Below are 27,990 nucleotides of genomic sequence, written 5' to 3'. Positions count from 1 at the left end.
ATTCAAGGATGACTTAAAGAATCAGCTTGACTTAGTTGATATGGGGATTCACCCAGACCTTCATCCAAAGTTGCTTCCTAATGGCAAATATCGATAGCCTGCTGCTTGTTTTGAGATTTTTAAAGTTAAAAAAAAATGTATTTTGTAAGGTTTTGAAAAATGTCAAAGTTTTGGATGGCTATGTGTCAAATATATTAAAATGTGTGAATCTTAAAGAGCAAAAACTTTCTTCTTTGAAGTCACATAAGTATCACATTTTGATACAAGACTTACTTTCAATTACTTTGTGCTTATCAATGTCAAAGTAAGTCACTTTTGTGGTAATTGAATTGAGTAATATATTTAAATCTCTATGTTAGAAATGTATGAATGTGAAAGAGCTTGACAAACTTCAAGATCGAGCGGCGATTATTCTATGCCATTTAGAAAAGGTCTTTCATCCAAACTTCTTCACTATTATGATGCATTTGGTTATCCACCTTCCATATGAGACAAAAGTCAATGGACGAATTTATTATCGATGGATGTATCCTATTGAAAGGTATTATTTGTTAATAGATTGATTACGTTTTTATTGATGATCAAGCCACTCAACTTAGAATAACATATGACTAATGTTTTATGCTATAGGTTTTTGATGAGGTTAAAGTCTTATTGTTACAACAAACACTATCCAAAAGGTTTTATTGTTGAAGGATATTTAGTGGAAGAGTGTATGATATTTTATTCTCGTTATTTGGAATATGTTAAAATAAGATTTAATAGATCATCGAGAAATGTTGGTATGCAACATATAGACTTTGCCTACAATTATCTTTTTCAAAGTTTTGGACAACCCATAAGCAAAGCTGAAATGATGGATTTAGATGATAAATCTTGGGCACAAGCACATCAATATGTTCTTTTTCATCATGACTCAATTGAATCGTTTCGCACGTAAGTTTTGTAGCAATAAAACAATTCATGAAATTATTATCTTTTTTTTATATTGTTAATATTTTTTCATGATGCTTTATAGTGAGTATAGAAATAATTTGAGAGATCCTACACATTATCGACGATTAAACCCTCGAAAGCTTGATAAGTTGTTCGCTGAAAACTTTCATGAATGGTTAAGAGCAATTGTAAGTAATGTCATACTTCCCATTATGAGAAATCTACATAGAATACTTACAGTATAAATAACATTAATAACATATATATATTTATTTCACTTTTATAGGTTTAGAGTGGAATGTTTGTTAGTGAAGAGGTGAAGTGTCTTTCACACGGTCCGAACCTTATTGTGAAACGATACAAAGGTTTCATCATCAATGGATTTAGATTTCACACTAAATCCCATGAGAAATTTAGAAGTACACAAAATTTAAGAGTTGTTATGACTTCATCAACTACTAGCTATGCTAGTGCTAGGGACACAAACCATTTAGAAGAAAATGTTGACTATTATGGCATGATTATTGACATCATTGAGTTGGATTATTATGGCAAGTGGAAAGTTTTTTTATTTTGATGTGATTGGGCTGATGTGAATAGTGCAAGGGATATTAAGAAAGATCAATATAGATTAACACTTATGAATTTTTCTCGATTAATTCACACTGGACAACAACTCATCGATGAACCTTATGTATTTTCATCTCAAGTTAAACAAGTATTTTACTCCGATGATCCCAAAGAATTAGGTTGATTTGTTATTATTCGAAACACATCTAGAGACTTATTTGATATGGGGTTAGATACCAAAGATGATGTTGAACATGAAACTGAATGTTATCCTTTTGCTGAACAAAACTTGGATGAAAATATCTCCAGTACCTACGCTCAGTGGGTCCGTCAAGATGTTACTGAAGATATTTACGAACCATGAAATGATGCATCTATAATTTGTAATTCGAGTGTTTAAGACATAATGTAGTATTGGCTAGTATGTAAATAATGTGACATACGCTATTATATAATTATTGTATTCTAAATCATACATTATCTTTTGATTTAATTAAATCGATATATTTTTTATCTATCGTAGGTTTTGATTTCTTAAATTGTCAATGTCTTTATATATGTTGTAAACTAATATTTTTTCTATAATCGTTTTTATGATGTAGATAATCTACAATGTGGAAGAGTAGGTTGAAAGAAAAACATATCAAAGATATTAGTTCAGAATCGTCTACGGCACCTGTAGATATTGGCTATGGACTGAATTTTTTAGAGGAAAATGAACGTACTGTCGAATCTAACTCCGTTACTTCTCACCTTTCAACTGATATTAGATTTGGCAATATAAAAGGTACAAATTTAGATAGTACCCCATCAATTGATTATGCTTTAAATTTAAATGCAGATATGATATACTCAAATTTTAAAATTCGAGTATAATGATAAAGTATTGTTATTTTACAAATATATTTATTATTTGTTGCAATTGATAACAATAGTCATCGGAGGACTAGAGTCCAGATAATTTTGAAGGAATTGTTTGCACTAACTCCTAAAGAGTATATTGTAATGTCTGCAAACTCTGATAGGCAACCAATTGGTGAAGAGGCTAACTATTAGCTAGATTTTTAGGCATGGTAGCCTATAATGGAATGAAATTGCCTATTCATTATGAAACATGGCATAAAGTTTCAAAAAAAGTTAAGGTCGATGCGTTAAACTTTATTGAAGTATTAGTATAATTAATTAGATATAAAATTTTTTTTATTTTACATATTGTTTACTTATTCTAACTTTTCTTATTGTATTATTACAGTCAAGATTTGTATTTGAAATACCAACTTCATTTATGCTTAAGTCATTGAAAAAGAATGGAAAGAGTATAAGCATAGTTTGAAGAATAAGTATTTCGATCGAAATACTACTGTAGAGGCAATGATGGAAATCTACTCCGTAATATAATTAGGTGGCAATATGAACAACTGATTAGATTTTGGTTCTCAAGAAAATGAAAGGTACTAGTTTATAACTTTGTATAGTAGAATAAAATGATGAAAGTGTTTTATGATTTAAGTTGATAATATTTGTATTTCTATCATATACGTAATTATTTTTTATGATAGAAAAAAGAACAGATTGGGATTGGTAGCAGAAAGCAACAGAAATATAACCACACAAGTGGATCAAAAACTTTTATAAGAAAACAAAAAGAAATCGTAAGTTTATGATAATAAACATATTATAATGAATGAACTTTTTTAGCCATTAAAGGGTAAATATGCAAACTAATAGTTATTGTTCTTTTTTAATAGTTTTGATAGTTTTAATACATGATATTAAACTTATCGAAAGTTTTGAACTTAGTTGACACAGATGATATGTATGAAAAGTCATTATTTACGTATCTATGCCTTTAATACAGATTTGTTGTGATTGTTGTATTTTAACAGTTTGGATAACTTCAATATTTGATATTAAACTTGTCCGATTGATTGAACTTGGTTTCTACGGTTGATATGAGAGAAAAAGTTATCGTTTTTGTTTGTTTGGGAGTATTTTTGCATATAAAAGGCAAATATACAAATTAAACTTTTTAATGGCTTTCAACATATTGAATGGCTTCAATTCTTGATATTAAATTGGGAGAAAATAATTGAATTTTGTTTTCATGATCGATAGGTGTGAAAGCCCAAAATGATTTTATTGTTTGTGTATGTTTAAGACTATTATGTTGTTACGGGGCCAAAATATAAATATATGAGATTAAAATTATTCGAAATTAAGTTATTATTTTATTGACAGGCTTGATATGTATGAATAAGTTACGGTTGATATGTATCATATCAAATAACATATGTTTTTGTATAGGAGAATGAGATGGGTGGTACAATTAGACGTGTGAAACTTTTTCGCATAACACACACAAAAAATATGGATCTTATATGAAGGTCGAAACACAAAAAATTATAGTAATTTGTATCATCTATTTTAAGAAAAAATAAATATTTACTCTTTTTAACATATAATCAATTAATCATTAAACTTGATAATTGTATATGACAAATTCACAGGAGAAAGTGAAAGAGAAAATGGTTGCTGAGATTGAAGTAGCATTTGATGGTTCTCTCAACATGCAAGAAATGAAAAATCGAATATTCATGAAGTTGTTGGAAAAGGTAGGCATAGAAGGGTCCGAGGCCTTGGATTGGGTCCAACACCATCTACCTACTATGGATATAACTCTTTGTAATTTACAATCTCAACAAGTCAGTCTTCGTGAGACATTTCAATTTTGAGAGGGGAGTTGCAAACTATGCAACAATATTTCCAGCAAATGAAAGCACAAAGAGAATAGGAACGTACCAAAATTGAGGAAGAACATGCTAGAATGAAGCAAAAGCGTGCTAAATTTTAGCAGTTGCATGATAGATTCGATCATCTTATGAATTTTGTGCAACAATAATTTCCAAGAAATGATCTTGGTGCTCCACCAACTCAGGTATTATATTTATTAAATTTTAAATTTTTAAATATATAAAAAGCTTATAATGAAGAGTTAAAAATTGTATGGTATTATTCAGTAGATTTTTTAATACGCTAGAGACCAAGGTAAAAAATTTTCTTCATCAATTGACAGTTAGCAAAATGTACGCAGTTACCCATTTTGTACATTTTAATTTTGTTAATGTATATAAAATATTTGAATGTTATTATACTAATTATTAAACTTTGTATTAATTAGATGTATATTTAAACATGAATAAAGTTGATATAAATTTCAGTTTTTAAATTTAAGCTCTTTAATGAAAATAAAATTTATTAAAAAAATTTTTAAAAAAATACATTTTTACATAATGACGGTGTTTGCGTTCGTTGTGGGTTACTAAATGAATAATTTAGTGGCGTTTGTAGCATAAAACATCACTATGATTAGCGGCGCTCTTAACAAAAATGCCGCTTGTTAAGTGGCATTTTTCTCATAAAAACATAACTAAAGCAACGACATTTTTCTCATAAAAATACCATTGAATTAGCAGCATCTTTAAGGTACAAACGCCACTAATATAGAGGCATTGTCAGATTCAAACGCCTCTAAAATAGTGACATTTTCAGTTACAAATACCATCAAAGCAATGACTTTTTTCTCCATAAAGTAGTTTCATCTTAATAATTTAGGGATGAATTCACTCAACTTGAGATCGAAATCATTTATCTGAACAATCTAAAATATTTTTCTAATAAATAGCTATCCAACTATCAATTCAATAGGAAATTGTTTTAATGTAATGGTGTCCTCTTCTCAATTTAAAATCTCCTATAAATCACGTTTCTAGTTTTAATTTCTAGAACCTAATAACCGTTTGATTCCAAGTTCAAAGTCTATAAGAAAGTTGAACAATTACTAATATTTAATTTTTACCCAGCAAAACAAATAGTAAAAGAATCTTGCAGCAAATATGGCATCTCTATACTGTTGTCTGTAGCCTCCTCTCGTTCTTTTTTTTTTTTTTAGAGCTAAAATTGGTCTATTATTCCATTTCCTTTGATTTAATTGTGTAATTTTTGTTATTTTTATCTTTTATTGGAACAGCATCTTAGATATATATGGAAGCATTGGTAGAGAGGACTTGTTCTTAAAAAAACAAAAAAACTTTGGCCGAAAACTTTAGACATTTGACCAAAAAAGGAAACCTATGAAAAGCGGTTTCCAGTTTTCATTATAAAAGCTTATACAATGTGGCTTTTTAACGGGGCAAGTCCTTAATAGCTTCTGGCAAATTGACTTTCCCTGACCTTGCCATTTTTAATCAATCAATAACCCATTAACCCCCCTAAATAGGAAAAAAAAAAGTGAGGCCTGGTGAATGAGAAATTTATAAGAACAATATATGGTCAGCTTTACAGCGGATGCATACAAAAGGAAGACCCCAAGGGAGAGAGCAAGAGAGAGAATGTGTGGCAATGTTTGAAACCATGAATAGTAAAGCAATCACGAGAGAGCATAACATAGGATCAAATTTCATGTTCGATCCCGCGACTTCCACAACCATATATATATATATATATATATATAAATATGGCCACTATAAATGATGTTACTTCTCTAAAAAATATATGCATTTTTAATGAAGACAAAATTTATTGGTGTAAAATTTAGTCATTACAATTGATAATTGAAAATAAACATTTTTTAAGTCATCACTTATAGTCACAATTACGTTCATTACTAATTTATCACTATTTTATTTGTACCAAGTTTTATAAAATTGTCACAATAACTCATTTGTTTCAGACTAAATTTTTTACTTAAAAAGATTAGAAAAATGAACGGAATAGGACCAGTAGGTTATCACAATAACTCACTCTACCTGTGACAAGAAAATGAATTTTAATGAAAGCAAAACCGGTCACTATAAGCATGTTCTGCTGTCACTCCAATTATTCATGGCGAAATTTTTACGTCGTCACTTGGGGTTACAACCACTTATGTCACAATAACTCCAAACTTAGTATTAAGTTTTTTATGAAAAAGGGAAAGAAAATAAAAGCTGGTTTGGAAAAAAAGAAGGCTTCAGTGATGTTCTGACCTCCTGTTCATCGAAGCTATTTCTTTCTGTCAATGCTTCTGTTGTATGAAAATAAGGATTCTTTTTTAAATCCAAACTCCCATGGAAGCCTAGGAAGAAAGGGTCCATATATAACAACTATAAGAGTTAAAATTCCTTTCTTAAACCGGTTACGTTTTTGCTGCATAAGAAGCGTTCATGTTGTATTTTTTTTGCCCGCTGGTTGCTTGCTTGAGGGGAAGGGCCGATAAATCATTTGGCGTTTTTGGTTTCTTTTCCCGCGTGAAGTGCATGTACTAGAACATAAAGCTCCATCATTTTTGGGACTTTTTAATTTCAGCATGAAGACACATGTATGGCTTTTCTTTGCATGATGGATGAATGAGGGGCTGGAAAAGCTTTACATATTTATGATATTTCTTTGCAAGTTGGTCGAAAATGGGGAAAAGTTGGATTTGTTTTTTTTTTCTTTTCCTAGACATGAATTTACTGCATGGGTTTGATTAGGGTTTTAAAGGAAAAAATAACAACAAAAAATATAAAATAAAATAATGATAAATAATGATAATAATAATAACAATAATGTAGTTAATAAGTAAAATATAAAGAAAGTTTAAATATAATTAAATGTTTTTTTTTTAATTTTGAAACCTGCTTAGGTGTTGAAGTAATTTTAATATCGAGTTTTAAAAAATTAATTTTGCCTAAATGTAAAAAAATTATTAAATAATATGAATGAAAATAATAAAACGTAAATAAATAATAATAATAATAATAACAATAACAATAATAATAATAATAAAATTTTAATGAAAAAGAAAATATATAAAATTATAAAAATTTATTTTTAAAGAAATTATAAAACAAGTTTTTTCCGAAAATTTGCCTAAATATTGAAATTTTTAGAGAGGCCATATTATTTTTAAAACTTAAACTAAACCCTAAAATGAAACCTAAACTCAATATATAAACCAAAATACAAATTACCCTCGATACCTAAATCCACCAAAAACCCCAAAACTATCCTAAATTTTTTAAATTTTTTGTGAAAACCACTTATAAAATAATCTATTTTTGAATACCACCTAGAAGATAAGGTATTTAAGAAATTTTATTTCATTAAGATTTTTCATATAATTCGTTAATTAAAACAATAATAAGGTTAAATAAAGGAATAAAAAAGTAAAAAAAAGGGACCTTAAATATAAATAATCGCACCTAAATTATGCCTAAAAGTTTGAGAGTCCAAGTGGTCTATTTATATTTAAGGACCAATCCCAAGTCGTCTCACTTTATTACTTATGACACACATTTGCATACATATTTGCATTTATTGCGTATGTACATGTATGTTTTAATTATTGATGTTTATGACTAACTATAGTATTTTTCATTTTTATTGCATAAAAAGTTCCTCAAAAATTTTATTTAAAAAAATAATAAATTAAAACAACATTATGGGGAAGATAATTTTTTATACTCTACCTATATATTGGACAATTGTCAACAATTATCATGTGTAAAGAGTATTATTTTTTATTTTTAAAGGAATGTTGTGATAAATCTTAGATGAAAATGACTATCTTTGAATTCTGCTGATATGTTAGAGAATTATAAGGTATTTTTTTAATCTAAAGGTTTTCATAATATCCTTAAATAAATATTTTTTTAATGGATTTTATTTCTTCAAAATAAAGGGAATTATATGGGCACTGTGGGGTGCTAATCATTTCTCATGCGTAACCGATTTCTAAACCCAATTTTATTTTTGTAGATCAAAATTATCTTTTTAATAAACTTTAAACCCGTTTTATTATTTTATTAAAAAAATAAAATTTTTGGGTGGCCACTCACTCTAAAATAGATTGGTGGTGACTCCTCATTTTCTTGATTTTCAAATGTTTATATCTAACGATTGAGTTTCTGAACCGATACATTATAACAGAAACGACTGGGACTAAACCATAAGTCGAAAATGAAATGACCGAGACAGAGTCATGAGTGAAAAATGATAGGGACTGAACCATAAGTCAAAAATAAAATTGCCAAAATTGAACCACAAGTCGATAATGAAATGATCGAAACTGAACCATAAGTTGAAAATGAAATGACCGAGATTGAGCAATAAGTAAAAAATGAAATGTTTGGGACTAAGCCACAAGTCGAAAATGAAATTATCGAAATTAAGTCACCAGTTAAAAATGAAATGATTGGGAGCTACTTTTTTTGCCACTATAATTTTGAAAATGAATGTTTAAATGTTCTTTAAAATAAGTAAATTGACCTGAAACAGATAAAATGTTGTTAATTGATCGTGGACCAAGCTATTATTGCAAAAATTGATGAATACAATTAATTGTCACTAAGAATTTCATCTTTGGACCTAAAACAAGCAAGAGGTGGAATACCACAAAGAGAAAAGTGTACCCACTAAAAAAGTAATTTGTGTAATTGGCACATGCTTTCTTAAACTGCCTATAAAAACCACATTCTGGCTTTTATCTAGATAATATCCAACAATAGCTTCCATGTAAGGAATAATGGACTTAGATCTTAAAAATAGCAGTGCCTTCACTTGCATAAAATATCACCAAAAGATTCTAAAATTATTCAGATATCACTTTCAAGTGATTTTGGAAAAGCTCGTATCACCACCAAAAAAATATTTCGAATATCACCAACGAAGAGAATGCAAATATCTTCAGATATCACCATAGAAAAAAAAATACAAATTCAGACTTGAATCCTCAAATATCACCACTGAGTGATTTAAAAAAAAAAAACAATCACAACCTTTTCTTAATTAGTGCCAACATCATTACACTTAATAATCTTATCTTAATGTTAGTTAAATTGGCTTTAAATCTCATCTTGGTGCCAGCTAAACTATACTTAAAATCTCATCAGTGCCAACTTAACTATGATTAAAATTTGAGTGCCAACTAATTTAGGCATAAATTATCTTTATGCTAATTAAACTAGACTTAAATCTTATTAGTGACAGCTAAACTGAACTTAAAATCTGAGTACCAGCTAAACTGGGTTTAAAAATCTCGATGTTAACTAACCTGAGCTTAAATCTCATTTTAACTTATTATCATATCTCATCTTTTAATTCATTTCTTCAACAATCCCTTTTATTTTTGCATATTCTTTTTTGACTCTTTAAACTATTTTGACATTTTTACCTCTTGTCAAACTATTTTCTCTTCTTATTTTTTTTTTCTTTTCATTGATATACTTTCTTTTTTCCTTTTGCATTATTTTTGTTCAAACTCTTTTCTCAAAGACTTTTTTCTTTACATTTCCACAACTTAAAATGTTCTTCCTTTCTTTTTTTTTTTTTTGATATTTACAAAATTGACAAATGCAATCATGACACAAATACAAATGCAAATGTCTTTTCTATATTGCAAATGTACCTAATGAAATTGCTTAACAAAGATGCGAATGAAAAATTTATCCCAATGATGTAGATGACACTGGTATTTCCATGTAGATGCCCCTATAATGATACAAATGCAAAATTCCTTTTTTATGACAAAAATGTATCCAACAAAGATGCATTTATAAAATTTTTTTAACAGTAAATTTTCATTTCATGAAACAAATGTCATTTACAAAAATGTAGATCCCACTATCAAATTTATGCAAATGCTCATTATATGATACAAATACATGACTTAAAAAATGATTCATATGCCCTCCTAATGATGCAAAGACAAATATCTAATGACGAAAATGACTTTACATGATTTAAATGCCCTAGTGATGCAAAAGCCTAAAAATTCTCTTTTTTTTTTTATTTGCAAAATTCTTTACTCTTTATTGTCAAATCATTCACTTATTCTCTTTCCCTCATCAAATCATTTTTCATCTTCTTTCCAAAAGATTTTATTTTCCATTCCTTCCTATCTTTCTCCCTATTCTTTCATTTATTTTTCCTTTTGTTTCCTTTACATTTTTATTTTTGTTTTCTTTTCTTCCCAACCATGATTTCTTGACTTTCTTTTCACTTTCACTTTTTATTCCCGTTTTTAAACCCAATAATGTAACATACATACAAGTAGTTCCCACTTTGTACTCCATTGTAAATTCTAAAAGACAAACCCACATTCTTGCTATTCTTTGATTGCATCTCGATAGAACTTACTCAATGCAACATAACTTCTCATTTTAGAAAGAAACACTCCCCTTTTCATATTTTCTTACCCAATATCTCATACACTTATTCACCTTTCCATTGAAAATGGTCCCATTTATTCTAAAAAAAAAATTATTTTTTAAAAAAACTAATTTTTTAGTGAAAAATATTTTATTTCGTAAATCAAAACTCACATTGCATTAACATAATCCTCACTAAACATAATTTTTCTTTTACATCAAAATTGATTTCTTTACTCTTTACAAAAATGCCTAACAAATAACTCAAAATTGCCTTACATAACTAAATTTTATAATCAAGGAAAATGCAATATTAAAAAAAAGCCTTTTAAGTCCCTCGAGAATTGGTGTTCACCATTATGGATGAAAGAGGTGATATTTTTTGAACAGATTGAATAGTTTATCATATCAAAGTTTTGGTTCATCAAGAAATAAATCAAAACTTGATAAAATGAACAATCTTTCATCTAGGCTTACGAATGAAACATGAATTTTTGAAAAAGTATAAATTCTTTGAAAATCAAACATGTTTGACACTCTTTATGGTCTCCAAATGTTGCATTTTGATTGATCTCAAGTCTAGTTGTGATAAATATTCAAATTTTTGAAATTAATCCTTCTGATGGATTTTAAGGCATCAACCTTCTTCAATCTTTCAAAAGTATAGGTTGTTTAATACTAGGTTCTCTTACTTCACTTGGAATCTAAATTGGATTCAAAATTTTCCAATTTACTCTAAAATGCTCACTTTTTATTCCTATTTTTAAACCCAATAATGTAACATACATACAAGTAGTTCCCACTTTATACTTCATTGTAAATTCTAAAAGACAAACCCACATTCTTGCTATTATTTGACTGCATCTCGATAGAACTTACTCAATCCAACATATCTTCTCATTTTAGAAAGAAACACTCCTCTTTTCACATTTTCTTGCCCAATATCTCATACACTTATTCACCCTTTCATTGAAAATGATCCCATTTATTCTCATAAAAAAATTTATTTTTTCAAAAGACTAATTTTTTAGTGAAAAATATTTTATTTCGTAAATCAAAACTCACCTTGCATTGACATAATCCTCACTAAACATAATTTTTCTTTTATATCAAAATTGATTTCTTTACTCTTTACAAAAATGCCTAACAAATAACTCAAAATTGCCTCACATAACTAAATTTTATGATCAAGGAAAATGCAATATTAAAAAAAAGCCTTTTGAGTCCCTCGAGAATTGGTGTTCACCATTATGGATGAAAGAGGTGATATTTTTTGAACAGATTGAATAGTTTATCATATCAAAGTTTTGGTTCATCAAAAAATAAATCAAAACTTGATAAAATGAACAATCTTTCATCTAGGCTCACGAATGAAACATAAATTTTTGAAAAAGTATGAATCTTTGAAAATCAAACATGTTTGACACTCTTTATGGTCTTTAGATGTTGCATTTTGATTGATCTCAAGTCTAGTTGTGATGAATATTCAAAATTTTGAAATTAATCCTTCTGATGGATTTTAGTGCATCAACCTTCTTCAATCTTTCAAAAGTATAGGTTGTTTAATACTAGGTTCTCTTACTTCACTTGGCATCCAAATTGGGTTCAAAATTTTCAAATTTGCTCTAAAATGCACACTTTTTATTCCCATTTTTAAACCCAATAACGTAACATACATACAAGTAGTTCCCACTTTATACTCCATTGTAAATTCTAAAAGGCAAACCCACATTTTTGTTATTCTTTGATTGTATTTCAATAGAACTTACTCAATCCAACATATCTTCTCATTTTAGAAAGAAACATTCCCCTTTTCACATTTTCTTGCCCAATATCTCATACACTTATTCACCCTTTCATTGAAAATGATCCCATTTATTCTCACAAAAAAAATTTATTTTTTCAAAAGACTAATTTTTTAGTGAAAAATATTTTATTTCGTAAATCAAAACTCACCTTGCATTGACATAATCCTCACTAAACATAATTTTTCTTTTACATCAAAATTGATTTCTTTACTTTTTACAAAAATGCCTAACAAGTAACTCAAAATTGACCAACAAAATTGTCTTACATAACTAAATTTTATGATCAAGGAAAATGCAATATTAAAAAAAAGCATTTTGAGTCCCTCGAAAATTGGTGTTCACTATTATGGATGAAAGATGTGATATTTTTTGAACAAATTGAATAGTTTATCATATCAAAGTTTTGGTTCATCAAGAAATAAATCAAAACTTGATAAAATGAACAACCTTTCGTCTAGGCTCACGAATGAAACATGAATTTTTGAAAAAGTATAAATTCTTTTAAAATCAAACATGTTTGACACTCTTTATGGTCTCCAGATGTTGCATTTTGATTGATATCAAGTCTAGTTGTTATGAATATTCAAAATTTTGAAATTAATCCTTCTGATGGATTTTAGTGCATCAACCTTCTTCAATCTTTCAAAAGTATAGGTTGTTTAATACTAGGTTCTCTTACTTCACTTGGCATCCAAATGGGGTTCAAATTTTCAAATTTGCTCTAAAATGCTCACTTTTTATTCCCATTTTTAAACCCAATAACGTAACATACATACAAGTAGTTCCCACTTTATACTCCATTGTAAATTCTAAAAGGCAATCCCACATTTTTGCTATTCTTTGACTGCATTTCGATAGAACTTACTCAATTCGACATATCTTCTCATTTTAGAAAGAAACATTCCCCTTTTCACATTTTCTTGCCCAATATCTCATACTCTTATTCACCATTTCATTGAAAATGATCCCATTTATTCTCACAAAAGAATTTTATTTTTTCAAAAAACTAATTTTTTAGTGAAAAATATTTTATTTCGTAAATCAAAACTCACCTTGCATTGACATAATCCTCACTAAACATAATTTTTCTTTTACATCAAAATTGATTTCTTTACTCTTTACAAAAATGCCTAACAAGTAACTCAAAATTGACCAACAAAATTGCCTCACATAACTAAATTTTATGATCAAGAAAAATGCAATATTAAAAAAAAGCCTTTTGAGTCCCTCGAGAATTGGTGTTCACTATTATGGATGAAAGAGGTGATATTTTTTGAACAAATTGAATAGTTTATCATATCAAAGTTTTGGTTCATCGGGAAATAAATCAAAACTTGATAAAATGAACAATCTTTCATCTAGGTTCATGAATGAAACATGAATTTTTGAAAAAGTATGAATTCTTTGAAAATCAAACATGTTTGACACTTTTTATGGTCTCCAGATGTTGCATTTTGATTGATCTCAAGTCTAGTTGTGATGAATATTCAAATTTTTGAAATTAATCCTTTTGATGGATTTTAGGGCATCAACCTTCTTCAATCTTTTAAAAGTATAGGTTGTTTAATACTAGGTTCTCTTACTTCACTTGGCATCCAAATTGGATTCAAAATTTTCAAATTTGCTTTAAAATGCTCTTTTTACGGTTTTTACCCTATAGCCCCATTTCTTTCTTCTTTTTTTTTTTGTTTATTGGTTATTCCATCATGCATTTTAGATTTCCAATTTCACCTAAAATGAGTTGATAGATCAAATAGGTAGCTTGGCAATGAAAGAAAGTAAAAGATTCACAAGTTTTATAATAGTTCCTAAAAAAAATCCTTAATTTAAGTATTTATGCCTAATCCAATATGAACTTTTTTAGGGAACTAACGTAGGCCAAGATTTAAGGTTTTCAAATAAAATGAATAGATGGGCCTAAAATAAATGTTTTAAAGTGAGTAAACCAAGGATCATTCTTTCCCATTTGAAAGATTTTAAGGCATATATCTTTTCATTTTCTCATATATTCCATTCAAACATTTTATTTCTTTTCTTATCCTTTTTTTTCTTTCTTTTTTATTTTGTTCTTCCCTTATTATTTTTCATTTGTTTTTTCTTTCACTTTCTTTCCCTCCTTTTTTTTTTTTTCTCTTTTCTTTAAGTGGATTCATAACTTTTAGAAACTTTTTATTGGATATTTACCCTTAACATAAAAAATTTTTTTTCGACTTCACCATATTTAAGCCTTGAATACACCCATCTTTTGCCATCCAATATGAATGATCATCCTTGGTCTAAGTTCATTGAAAAATAATTTATCAAGCTCAAAGTGATAATAAGTAAATACTTTTTATTTTAGTGAAAAGACAATGAAAAATGGTCATTTGTCATTTTAAACATAATCACTTAAATTAAAAAGCAATTCTTACTAGGAAAATGAATTTAATGACAATTGTTTTTTGGATTTTTTAGTTTTCTTGTTTGACTTCGAGTTTTTTTATTTTCTCTTCTTGGTTTCTTTCAAAAAAATTTTTTTTTTTAGAATTTTCAAGTCTTTGCTTGGATTTATTCAAATTTCTCAAATGCATGATATCACAATCTTTTTTTTGGTTTTTTTTTATTATTTTCACATGCTTCTATAACTCACACATCAATCTATTTCGCTAAGCACATGATTTATGAAAAATGTCCCACTTCAATATGCCAACTCAAATGAAAGCCCAAACAACAATGACAATCACATTGATGAACTCACTATATGTCTCAAATACTTCATGTAATTCAAACAAAAAGAAAGGTTATGACACAAACTAACCAAGTAAGGACAATGAGTTAACTTGCTATTTGGGTCAATGTGCCCTAAAACTTAGAATAAGGTAAGGCCAAAAATAAGGTCATTATGTGTTTGAGGTCATTTGATGAAATTTGAGTGATTCTAGTTTTGGCCCGTTTGAAACTGTGGCATAGTTTTGACATATCAAATTACCAACATCTGAATTTTTTAAAGAAAGTATTGTGTTGGCCTGATCTTCTAGAAATTAAAAAAAAATCTTTTTTTTTAATTTACTGTCTCATTGTTTATTGCTTAGGAGAAGATGATCATCATTTTATATTACAATATGATCCGGTGAAGACAAAGTTCACGAATTTGAGTTCATGCCTTTTAAAAGGTTATCATTGATGAACAAAATTAGACAAGTGGTTTAGAACATGAGAGTGCTCAAGGGAAAGTGTAAAGGTATTAGATAAGTTTATTTCTAATAGTAACCACAAATTTTTTCTAGACACTTGTCACTTATTCATATAAAAACATAAATTTCTCTTATCTTTTTCAAAAGGCCCTTTTTTTCTTTTCTTTTTTTTAGTCTTCCTTCCTTTTTTTATTCTAGTTTTCCTTTATAATCTTGAAACCTGCTAATATAAAGCTTTATCCTCAAACAATTACAAATCAATTTTTTTTTTTTAATTTTTCTTAAACAAGAGTTAGAAACTATGTAAAAAATAATACTTACAAATTCAATATAACCAATCAATATGTTATCATTTACAAAGTTCGAAAATTAAAAATATCCATTTTTGAAGAAACAACAGCCCACTTTCAAGAATTTCAAAAATAAATATTATGTATAGTGCTAGAGACATCAAAGATCATTTGTCATAATGGTTTTGTGTCCGCCCGATGAATTAAAAAAAAAAAAAAAACGAAGTTGTCACCAATTTTTTTTGGTTAGGTGCGATTGGCCACCTATTAAAATATATCTTTTTAATAAAATCTTAAAATTAATTAAAATTTATTTAAAAAGATAATTTTAGAGTCTGCGAAACAATTTGGTTCCTAGAGTCGATTATGTGTGGGGAATGATTAGCGATCCCACAACATCATTTTAAAACGGTACCAATTAATTACATGTTATCCATTTATTTTAATAAAAACAGTCTTATTTTCAGTATTTGAAAAATAGTTTCCATAATTTTTCTTATTTATTGAAATTTTGGTTTTTTAGTATCTTTTATTATTTATTGTTTTGTTTTTATTCAAGAAAAATAAATTAGAACCTTTTTATGGAAATAATTCTTAAAATGTTCCAATATGTTTGAAACATTAAAAGAACTCTTTCTCACCTAAAGATTTCTTAGGTATCATTTCTTGGAATACCTTAAAATCTCATTCTTGGAGGCTCAAATTTATTTTTTATAAAAATTATGTTGTGCATGCAATGCAAAATGCTAATATGTTAATGCACACATTTTATTTTACTCTTTTAGAAATTTTAGTGACTTTATTTATTGAATTATTATTTTTATTGTTTTATTGAAGAAAATAGAAAATTTTATCATATTGAAAATTTTTATAAATATTTCAATACAATGATAATATTTTTAAAAAAAATCATCTTACGTAAAACATCACTACTTAAAATACTTTAAGAATCTCATCCTCAGATAATATTTTCTTTTTCCTCATTCTTATTTTATCATCAACTTTATAATAAAGAAAAGGAAAAATTTTAATGTATTGAAAACATTTTATAAATACTCTAATACATTATTAGTATTTAAAAAATCTTTTCACTAGAGATTTCGTAAGTATTACTACTCAAAGTACTTTTAAATTTCATCATCGGATAAAAATTTCCTTCTCTTACATTTTTTACTATTATTTTTTATTTTTTTGTTGTTATTTTATATGGTTTATTCCAAATTTTAACAAAATTATCAAAAATTTTAATTATGTATTTCATTGTTTATTTATTTATTGATTAATTATTTATTACGACAAAATTTATTCTAACAAATTTAAACATTATAACATGCATAAATATTAATAATAAAAATAATATATATATAAAAATTTTAAAAATTAGAAAAAAAAACTAAATTGGACTGATCAACAGTCCAGTCTGGGTTGGTCTAGTTGGCTCGATGATTCAGACCAAATTTTTGGCAATTCGATATCTATTCAATTAAATTGATCTTAAGATGAGGGGAAACCAGGTCATGGGTTGGTTGTGCAGACCTCAAGTCAGGTCAATGGGTCACTCGTGGATCTTTAGGCCTAAAAACGACATCATTTTGGCCATTTCTTAAACAACGTCATTTTAGCTCGCAGTTCTATAAAAAGGCCAATTTTTTTGTTTCATTTTTTTTGTTTTTTCTCTTTCTACTCTCTCCCTCTCTCAAACTTTCTCTTTTTAAAACCCTGTCGACCATCGTTGCTCTCAGAATCTGGTGACGGCGTGCCTTACCATTCGTCGATTGCCATCCACTATTATCGACGATCAAAAAATCTCAAAAACTATCAAATAGCTCCCCTTGACTCTTTGAACCCAAATATAAGCCTATTTTATGAGAAGTGGCCTCGAACTATGTAAATCAAAGCCTAAAGTTACAACCAAGATTTTTTTTTTTAAAAAGGCACTGAGATCCCACTCTAAGGATTATGCGTTTTTTTGTGGTGTTTGCTTGATTTTTTTATCAAGATTTTTTTGAGATCTAGCAAAAAAAATTTTTCATCTGGTTTTTCATTTTTGTTGTAGGGTTTTTCTTTCTGATCATCTCCCTCGCTAGGTTTTTATGGCTCTATTTATAGAGTAAAAAAAAAGATTAAAATCTTAAAAAATATGGGATTTTGTGGGATTATGGCTGCCAGCTGCCAATGGCTGTCAGAATGGTTACCGGTGGTTATCAGGCAATTGGCAGAAAAGTTACTAAAAAAATAAAATAAAAAAATAAAAAGGGAAAAAATAAATAATAATAAAAATATAAATATAAATATAAAATAGGTGTCTTCAGCTGTCTCTCTTTGCCAATTTCTGAGAATCATGAATAAGGCAAAGATCAAAAGATAACCATTTTGTTCAGACAAATACATACAAAAGACAGAAATTGAACATAAAGTTTTTCTTTCTTTTTTTTTTTTTTTAAATTTAAAAGATTCCTCCAAGGAAATGCTCAACGAAAATAAATTAAACCATTAAAAAATAACTTTGAATATCACCATCGAAGGATAAATGATCACGGATATCACCACTGAGAATATATGAATGACTTTAGATATTGCTACCAAAGAAAACTCAAATATCACCATCGAGAAAATGTAATTCAAGTTTTAACACTCAAATATCACTACCGAGAAGATGCAATTCCAACTTCAATACTCAAATATCACCATCGAGAAGATGCAAATGACTTCAAATGTCACCATCGAAGGAAATTTGAATATCACAATGAGAAAATGCAATTCAAGCTTTAACAGTCGAATATCACTACCGAGAAGATACAAATGACTTCGGATATCACCATCGAAAGAAACACGGATATCACTGTAAAAAAAATACAATTCAAGCTTTAACACTTGTATAACACCACCAAAAAAATTTTGAAATTATCTTGGATATCACCATTAAGAAAATGAAAATTCATACTTTAATACTCAGATATCACTGTCGACTGGTTTTGAAAATGCCTTAAATATCACCATTAAAAAAATGAAATTCATACTTTAATAATCAGATATCACCATTAAAAAAATGCAAATGTAGAGAAAGAATACAAATTCAAACTTTAAACTCGAATATCACTACCAAGTGATTTTAAAAATATCTTAAATATCACTATCAAGAAAATAAAATTTATATTTTAATATTCGGATATCACCACTGAAAGATTTTAAAAATGCCTTGAATATCACCATCAAGAAAATGAAATACTTTAATACCCGGATGTCACCAACGAGAAAAAGAATATAAATTCAAACTTTAAACTTGGATATCACCACTGAGAAAATATAAATGTAGAGGAAGAATGCAAATTCAAATTAAACTAGGATATCACCACTGAGTGATTTTGAAAATGTCTTGAATATCACCATTAAAAAAATGAAATTAATATTTTAATACTCGGATGTTACCACAAAAAAAATGCAAATGTAGAGAAAGAATGCAAATTCAAAACTCGAATATGACTACTGAAAAAATGTAATTCTATACTTTAGTACTCGGATATCACTACTAAATACTTTGAAAATAATTTATCACAATATGTTTCTTGGCTGATGCCGATTTCACTGGGTTAACAACTTTTCTGCTAACTAGATTGGGTTTAAAGCTCTCATCTTGTGCCATCTCATTGAAATCCTAAAAATTCTTAATCTTTTGAATTTGTTTTTACTCATTTCTTTTCTTTTTTCTTTTTTAATGTTTCCAAAATTGGTGAAAACCACTATGATGCAAATGTCTTCTTTTAAAATGATGATGCAAATGTTTTTTCTTAAAATGATGCATATAAAATGCAAATATCTTTTCTTAAAATGATGCATATGAAATGCAAATGTCTTTTTTTAAAAAGATTTAAATGTCTTTTCTTAAGATGATGCACATGAAATGCAAATATTTTTTCTAAAAATACCAATGCATGCATTCCTATCAATGATGGATAAGCTAATTATGCAAATGCAAAGTCAAAAGATTCAAATGCTCAAATTTTTTTTCTTAAAAAAAATCAAGTCAAGATATGCAACTGCCTAAAATCTTCTTTTGTTAAATTTTTTAAAGTTTTTTCTTCTTTCAATCCCAAATCTTTCATCTCATTTCAATTTCAAATCCTTTCTTTGCTACTCATTTTTCATCAATTTTTGCTTTATTTCTTCCCAATTTGGATTTCTTGACTTTTCTTTCCATTTTTTCATTTTCAAATCAAACATGTATATGATCAACTTGAACTTAATGAAAGAGAATTGAAGAAAATAAGCTATCGAACTGTGGTGAAACTCAACTGATTAAACATACTTTTATATTAAAAAAGTGTTTCTTATAGTGCCATTTATTTTCCTTAAAGTTCTTTTTTCAAAATTTTATTTTCCTTCCTAAAAACATTTCATTTTAATGATAAAACTCTCACAAAAAATTGCCTTAGTCAACCTTTATGAAACAATGTGACTCTTAAGTCTTTAAAAAAATGATGATCATTATTATATACATGTTTGAATAGAATGGCAATTCCATCTTTTCAAACGACTTGGATGATTAATTATCAAATTGAGGTCTGCATTATTAAAAGGGGCCTCACGACTTGATATGCAAAATTAAATTTTTATCCAGGCTCAACAACAAATTTTTTTGGAATGTTCTCTTGTGGTTAAATAAGATTTAACACCTTTTTTAGTATCATAATGTATTATTTTAATAGATGTCAAAAGCAGCTGTAGTAAATTCAAGATCATATTGAAAAAGGCCAAGATTTTCTATGTTAACCCTTGCATACATCTCAATCATTAGTTGCAATGAGCTTTCATGTTGCAATCTCATTATTGCTCTAGATGGCCCATTTTCGGGTTTCCACCCTAAAGCTTCATTCTTTCTTTTTTTTTTTTTTAGTTTTTTTTTTACAATTTTATTGTACACTCAAATACTCTTGTGAAAGAAAATTTTGCAAAAAAAATAAAAAAAAGTGAAATTGGTCATAAGGATTCTATAAGGAAAAAATTCTTCAGTTCAAGTATCCATGTTTGATCGAAATGATTTTTTCAAGGTATGTAACACAGGCCAAGGTTCGAGATTCTTAAGGAATGAATAAATGAGCCCAAAACATGTATTTGAAGGTGATTAGACCAAGGATCATTTCATATCACGTAAAGGACCTTTTTTGGGCATTCATCCCTTTTATTTTTTTAATCGTAATATTCATTCATGACCTTTTTTTCTTCATTTTTTTATTTTTTCTCTTTTTTATTGCTTCCACTTTTTCTATTTCTTGCATATTCCAATATTTACTAAAATATGTTCAAAACTTCTAAAACTCTCCTACAACTTAAGGCATTCTTTCTTTATTATCGAAGCATGGCTTCATCAAATAGATCTTTCTTTGTATTTTTTCTTTAATGTAAAAGATGATTCTTGATCAAGGTTCATTTAAAAAGAATTCACTAGGCTCAAAGGGGTAGTAAATGAATAATTTCTTGTTTGTAAAAAGATAAAGAAATATGGTCATTTGTCATATCAAGTCTGATAATTCATGCTGAAGAGTGATTCCTTAAAAGATCAAAATTTTATTTTTATCACCTATTTTTTTAACATTTTTTGTTTTTTTTTTCACTTTTTCTTTTTGAAATCTTTTGAATATCTAGAATGCATGATGTAACCATCAATATTTTTTCCTATTATTATTATTATTTTTTTTTCACAACTCATATGACAACCAATCTTTATCTTATCTTGGTAAGTCAACAAGGTTTATATGACAATGCAAATCATGTTGAAAGGGTTTATTTAGATCTTGATTGTGCACATCATCACTAAATTGGATAGTGGCATGAACTAGGTAATTTTGGGGCAATTGCAAATCATTATCTTCTATCAATCTGCCCCCTAGATAAAAAAAAAAGATGCATTTATGTATTCGCAACTATCTAAATGGCTTTTTGTTTGAAGCATAATCTTGACACCTATCAACTTACCAGCATCTAGATAAAAAAAAGTATCATATTTATCTGATTTTCAAAGAACTCAAAAAGTTTTTTCAAATTGATCATTTTAGTTTTCGTTGTCTTAACAAGATGCGTTATAAAGTTCAAACTCGTATCCTTTGGAGCATTAAGGTTTTTCAAGTGATTTTACCATAAAAAAAGCATGAGAATATTTTATTTGGATAGATTCATAATAACAATCACCAAATTTTTTGAGATTTTTTATTATGAAAAGAAAAGAATTTTTTTATTATTTTATAAAAAAAAGCTTGAGATAAAAAAAGAAAAAAATGCTCTCTCAATTAGTATTTAGATTCAACTTTTATACAAGTCATGAAGTTCATATATATGTCTAATACAAAAGTGAAAAGGAAAATAAAAAGGGCACACTTTTCGAATCAATCCGCCTCTTTGTAACACCAAATGAAGTATCTATCATTTTTATAGAAAAGCCACAAAACCATTCTCTAATTCTTCATTACATCCAAATTATTCATATCAATGCTTTAATACCCTTGGTTCACCTCTTTTCCAATACATCAAGTTAGAGATATTTTAGCTACATGATGATCCCTATTAGTTTCAAATTATATTTTTTCAGCTTTAATGAGATCTCTAACCTTGTATTTTAGTATAAGGCAATTCTCTATTGAGTGACCTATTTTTTATTATAGTAATCACATTTTGCATTAGGATCATACCATTTTAGGTAAGGAGGTTGAAGGGATTCTAGACGCATAAGCTCCAAAAGTGGATTTTGGATAAATTAAGGTAATAATTCTATATAAGATATGGGAATAGGGTTGAAAGTGGTTCTTTCTTGGGTATTTCTTAGGGCTTTTAGACCATTGCTTAGATTGGTTCTCCATTCTAGTTTGGTAAGTGCAACAAGACAGTTGTATGAATAAATGGGTGTCCGAAAAAATAGTTAAAAATGAGATGGATAAGTTGGCTGTTGTAGTGGCTGATATGGCTGATATGGATGAGGGATGGACGTAACATTATTTATGGGAGGGTAATAGGTTTGGTACACTAGTGTAGGATATGGCGTGAAACCTTTAAACTGTTGCCTCACATAGTTCACTGTTTGGGCTTCATTTTTTTTTCTTTTTGAGAGTTTCACCTTTTTTTGCTTCGCTTGTCTCCCCTAGCTTGCCATTTTTATGACATTTTTAACAATCTCACATGATATCACCATATATTATAAAATTCTTGATTGCATTGCCTATCAGTCTTTCATAGTAAGGTATTTTTAGGGTGTTCACAAATATGATAGTTGTCTCTTTTTTAGTAAAAAGAGGTTGTACTTATACGACCATATCTCTCAATCTCTGTGCATACTCTTTAAAGCTTTCTATTACTTTTTTTTCATGTTCTATAAATATAGATAATCTAGAGCTGATCTATGACATATCGATATTATGTAAGGAATGCCCTTGTGAGCTCTTGTCATGAATAAATACGAGTCTTGTTTAGATGAACATATCATCTGGCTGTAGAACCCGTAAAGCTATATTGAAATATGTGTATAAATAACTTCTCGTCACAAACATATGCCGCCATCTTATGATAATACATGATGACTTGAGTCATTGGATATTTTGTGCTATCATATTTTTTAAATTTTAAGACCTTGAATTTAGGTGGAATGAACTCGTTTGAGACCAAACAATGCTCAACTACATCCATGGAGCCATAAAAATCTATTATCTCTATTGCCTTAAGTTTTTCTTCTAATAATTTCATCTTTTACTAAGCACCAATATCTTTTACTTTTTCAAGTATCTTTATCCCTAACTTTTCTCTCTCTTTGGGATCATCCTAGTCAAGAATCAAGATTGGCTTGAGTGATTTTTCCATCATAACAAGATTAGAGAATTTTTAAAACTATCCTAGTATAGATGTAGATGTCATTCTTAGATAAAAATTAGAATATCCTCTGGGAGTAGAAATTTACACTCTAGTTCCTTAAGAAAGTTAGGTCAATCGTGGCTCAAACCCTGAAAGGTATATATATCCACCATGACTGACAGTTGTTCTTGAAAGCTAGAATTTTTTTTCACTACTTTTCTTTTATCAAGATTCTTGAGCATGTTTATTATCTTATCAATATCTCCTTTTATTTCTTCTTGAACCTTCTCCATCTTTTCAAATCGACTAGCCTGTTCTTGTTCTATAATGGCAAGTAGATTGAGTCAAAATTTTTAGTGGGTGAGCTATTTTTGAACCTTTATTATCATAAATTTTTAAAAATAAGAATGTCATGTGATGAAAATTTTATTTTTCATTTTTATGATTTTTTTTATAAAGAAAACAACATTGGTGCATATGATGCATGAATGCAAGTGGGAGATATTTGCTTTTGGTCAAATTTCAGTACTAAAAATTTTCATTGATTCATACAACTTTTGTTACATGAGATTTATCATTGTATAAGAGGATGAGCAAATCTTAGTTCTATGGGATTCATAAAAAACTTTTCAAGAGAAAGATGTCTTAGAGCAAATACATCGATGTAGAACTATATGATATAATTTATGTAAAAAATAAAAAATAAAAAAAATTAAATTAAATTAATGTGAAGATGTGGTTTAAGATTAAAAAAATATTTTTTTGCAAGCCTTGCCTTTTTTTTTTTAATTTCCCCTTCCTTTTTTAATCCAACCCTCCAAAGAAAGAGCTGTTAATGGAGATCTTCTACTACTTTTGTGTTCGATTCATTTATCCGACCTTCTTCTAAGGGGCCCAAGTTTTCACATCAGTTTACTACTTCATTATTGGTTGAAATATCTTTGTGGTTAATTGAGGGTCTATTTGGTCAACACATTAGCTAAATTGATAAGATATAAAATATTTTATTTGTAAAATTTAAATTTGATTTTGTTGTTATTAATTTTTAGAAATGATGGATAAATCTAATTTAATTTTTTTCAAACTTGTAATCTACCCAAATCTTAAAATTAAAAAAAAATATATGTTCACTTCAAATTTTTATGTAAAATAAAATTAAAGTTATGTTTTTCTCCTTTTTTTTTTTTTTATCAACAAAAAAATGTAAAAAATTGAAAAGTTTTTGGTCCGTTACCTAACGCTACATATATGCTAGCTCCTACTATTAGAACTAGAGAATAAGTTAACATTCTTTAGGAAAAACCCAAGATAATGTTTTTGAGAATAAATGCTCAAATTGAAATAACCATGGCACATTTTATACAAGTCAATTTTTTTTTTTTTATGGTTTTGATTGCATTGGTTGGTTTTAGATATAAAATTTAGTTTATTGTTATAGTACTGCTTTGATTGGTCTTATCTTTTTTGTATAATTACAATCAATAATACTTTATATAAAAGTGTAAAAGTTTATAATCAATAATCAATGAAGTTGGAGAAGAAGTAGAAGAAAAATTAATGCTCAAGAAGAAAGACATAAAACTATTAATTAATTATTATATCAATAGTATGAATTAGTATTCATTGATTTGAAATAAGAATTAAGAACTTATCTTATGTTTATGAAAAAAGTTTAAAAATATTAATTAAACTTAATAAAAAATTTGAAACCTTAGTTTCTAACAATAAAGAAAGGTCTAGTCTACCAAGTAAAAGTAATGTTAGGCAGCGCATCTTCCTTTATAAAAATTTGATGCTAATCTAATCAAGTTGTTAAGGAAGGGAAGAAAGAAAGGAAGAAAAGCCAAAAATAAGGCAAAAAGAAATGGCCATAGAGAGAGTGATTGGAGCAGGGGCATGGATTCGAAGTGTCCACATCGATGGAGACCTCAGCAACCAAAAACCTTTGCACACACTCTCTCTCACGCTGATCCGCACACTCAGACAGAGTCTCCTCTCCCTCCCTCACTTGACGCGGGAAGCCGGAACCTTCCCTCTTCTATCTTTGAATAACCAAAAAATAATAACAATAAATGCTCTCCAGAAAACAAAGTAGGAGCCGCGTTTTGCAGTGCCAGTACAATCATGACCCTCCTACCTCTAATCATGCGCATAAACTATTCTATATTATTATTATTAATAACATTAATGTTTGGATTGTTATTGAATTTAAAATTAAATATTTTATTTGATACAAATAAAAGATTATACGTTTTAAATCCGTAATAATGTGAAAATTTTTTAACAGTTTAAAGAGAGTAAAACAAATGTGTCGTTAACTCTGAACTGAAAAAAAAAAAAAAAACACAGTTGACCAAAAAAATTAAACTAACAGCTGCTGACTGATACAAAAAGTAAAAAATTTTAATTTTTTTACTTTTATTTTCTTCTCCCTCTTATTTCTTTACCAATTTTCTTTTAGGAAAAATATTTAAATGAAATTTTTTTAAAAAAATTCATGAAAATTTTTATTCAAAATATTAAATAAAAATTAAAATTAAAAATCAAAATTAATAAATTAAAAATATCATTTTATAGATTACGTATACAATATTTTTTAAAAATTTTAATATATTTTTATACAGATATTTTTAATAAAATATTAACAAAATTTTAAAATTAATAAATTAAAAATATCATTTTATAGATTAAATATACAATATTTTTTAAAAATTTTAATATATTTTTATATAGATATTTTTAATAAAATATTAATAAAATTTTTATCATTGAATAAATATAAATCAAATTTGAATTAGAAGTAATATTTTTAATTTTTTTTTTTCGTATTATTGATCTTATACTAAATTCTATCAATTTATTAATTTAAATTTTTTATTAAATCATTTTTAAAATAAAACTTCAAAAACTTATCCTAAAAAATTTTATATAAGTTTTATCCCTCTCTCTTAGACACTCATACGTCGGACTGCCTCTTCCGACCATCGCTTGCCGGCGATGTAGGTGTTTATTTGTAAACAAAAGCTATAAATACTAGAGCACAGTTAAATAAACATATAAAGAGGGCGATTCTGAGGTGGATGGAACTATAAGAGAGGTGGGTTCATGAGGCATCCAATGTGTGAATTCCACAAGACCCAATGCTATGGGAATAACGAGTTATAATCAAACATGTCCACAGAACACTATACATGTCATATATGCCAATGGTACCCATTCCTGGTACAGATTTTATGATACACCTTAAAACAAGTGGACTTATTTTTGCATATTTAATGTTCAATGCATGCAGCATCCAGGACAATATGAATATTACAAGAATTATGATGACCTTGAGGCGAGATGACTTCTATATTTCTTTTGTTTTTCTTTTTCCTCCTCGTAAAGTTAATGGAATTTTGAAAATTGTCTGCCATAGATTCATTTTCGCCGAGGACATTACCTATGTGAGGATGAGGTTTGCCTTGCCAAAAAGTTTATTGTCTTTCAATCTGAAGCTGAACTAAGAGTGACTTGTTGGGGCATATAAATTTTGTTATTCTTTTTTATTATTTGAGCGTGTCCTTAGTTAGCTTAAGTTTTCTTTTCTCATATTCAGTTTTTATGTTTTTTTCTATTATATCCTTTCATAGGTATATTACCACTGAACATGGAGGTCGCATGTCTAGTGCACGGGTAGTGCTGCTTTACAAGTATGTATCATCCTTCTAATTAGTGGACTCTTTACAAGCTGAATTTTCTCACTGATATATTCTTTTGTAGATGTGTTAGTCAGTACTTCTTTGTTATTTTGTTAATTAATTGTACTTTTTACAGATACCAACAAGCTTTCGGTATCGTCGAAGTAATGAAGATAATCGTCATGGAAGGGGACGAACATTTCGGCGTGAGCCATCCAATAATGACTATCAGCTTTCCATGGTCATTGAGGCAAGTTTGGAGTCAGCCAGTGATCCGCCATCATCATCTACTACGCAGGTGGTCTGTGATCATTGAAACATAAATGATATTGATCCACTTGTTCATCCTTTTGAATTATTATCTACAATAGATTCGGAATCATCTTCAAGATACCTTCAAGCATTGGGGGAGGCTCTGGAGTGCACCTTTGCAAGAATCTTGTTTTCCTCCTCACCCCCGACTTCCAGCACCAGTCAACAAAAGCCTAAACATGGCTCAGAAGGTTTGCCTAATAACACCATGGCAGCACATC

General features: G+C 28.1%; 1 pseudogene; it reads left to right on the top strand.

The window, feature by feature from the left end:
- The first annotated feature begins 296 nt into the window (after positions 1–296).
- On the top strand, positions 297–27,773 carry LOC149514013 (uncharacterized; annotated as a pseudogene).
- Positions 27,774–27,990: the final 217 nt, after the last annotated feature.

This window comes from Durio zibethinus, chromosome 17 (genome assembly GCF_047325235.1).
Source record: "Durio zibethinus cultivar Kanyao isolate XHJ-2024 chromosome 17, ASM4732523v1, whole genome shotgun sequence".
NCBI classification, from domain to species: Eukaryota; Viridiplantae; Streptophyta; class Magnoliopsida; order Malvales; family Malvaceae; genus Durio; species Durio zibethinus.
Note: the sequence above shows the minus strand (reverse complement) of the source record. Positions and strands in the feature narration are given on the sequence as shown.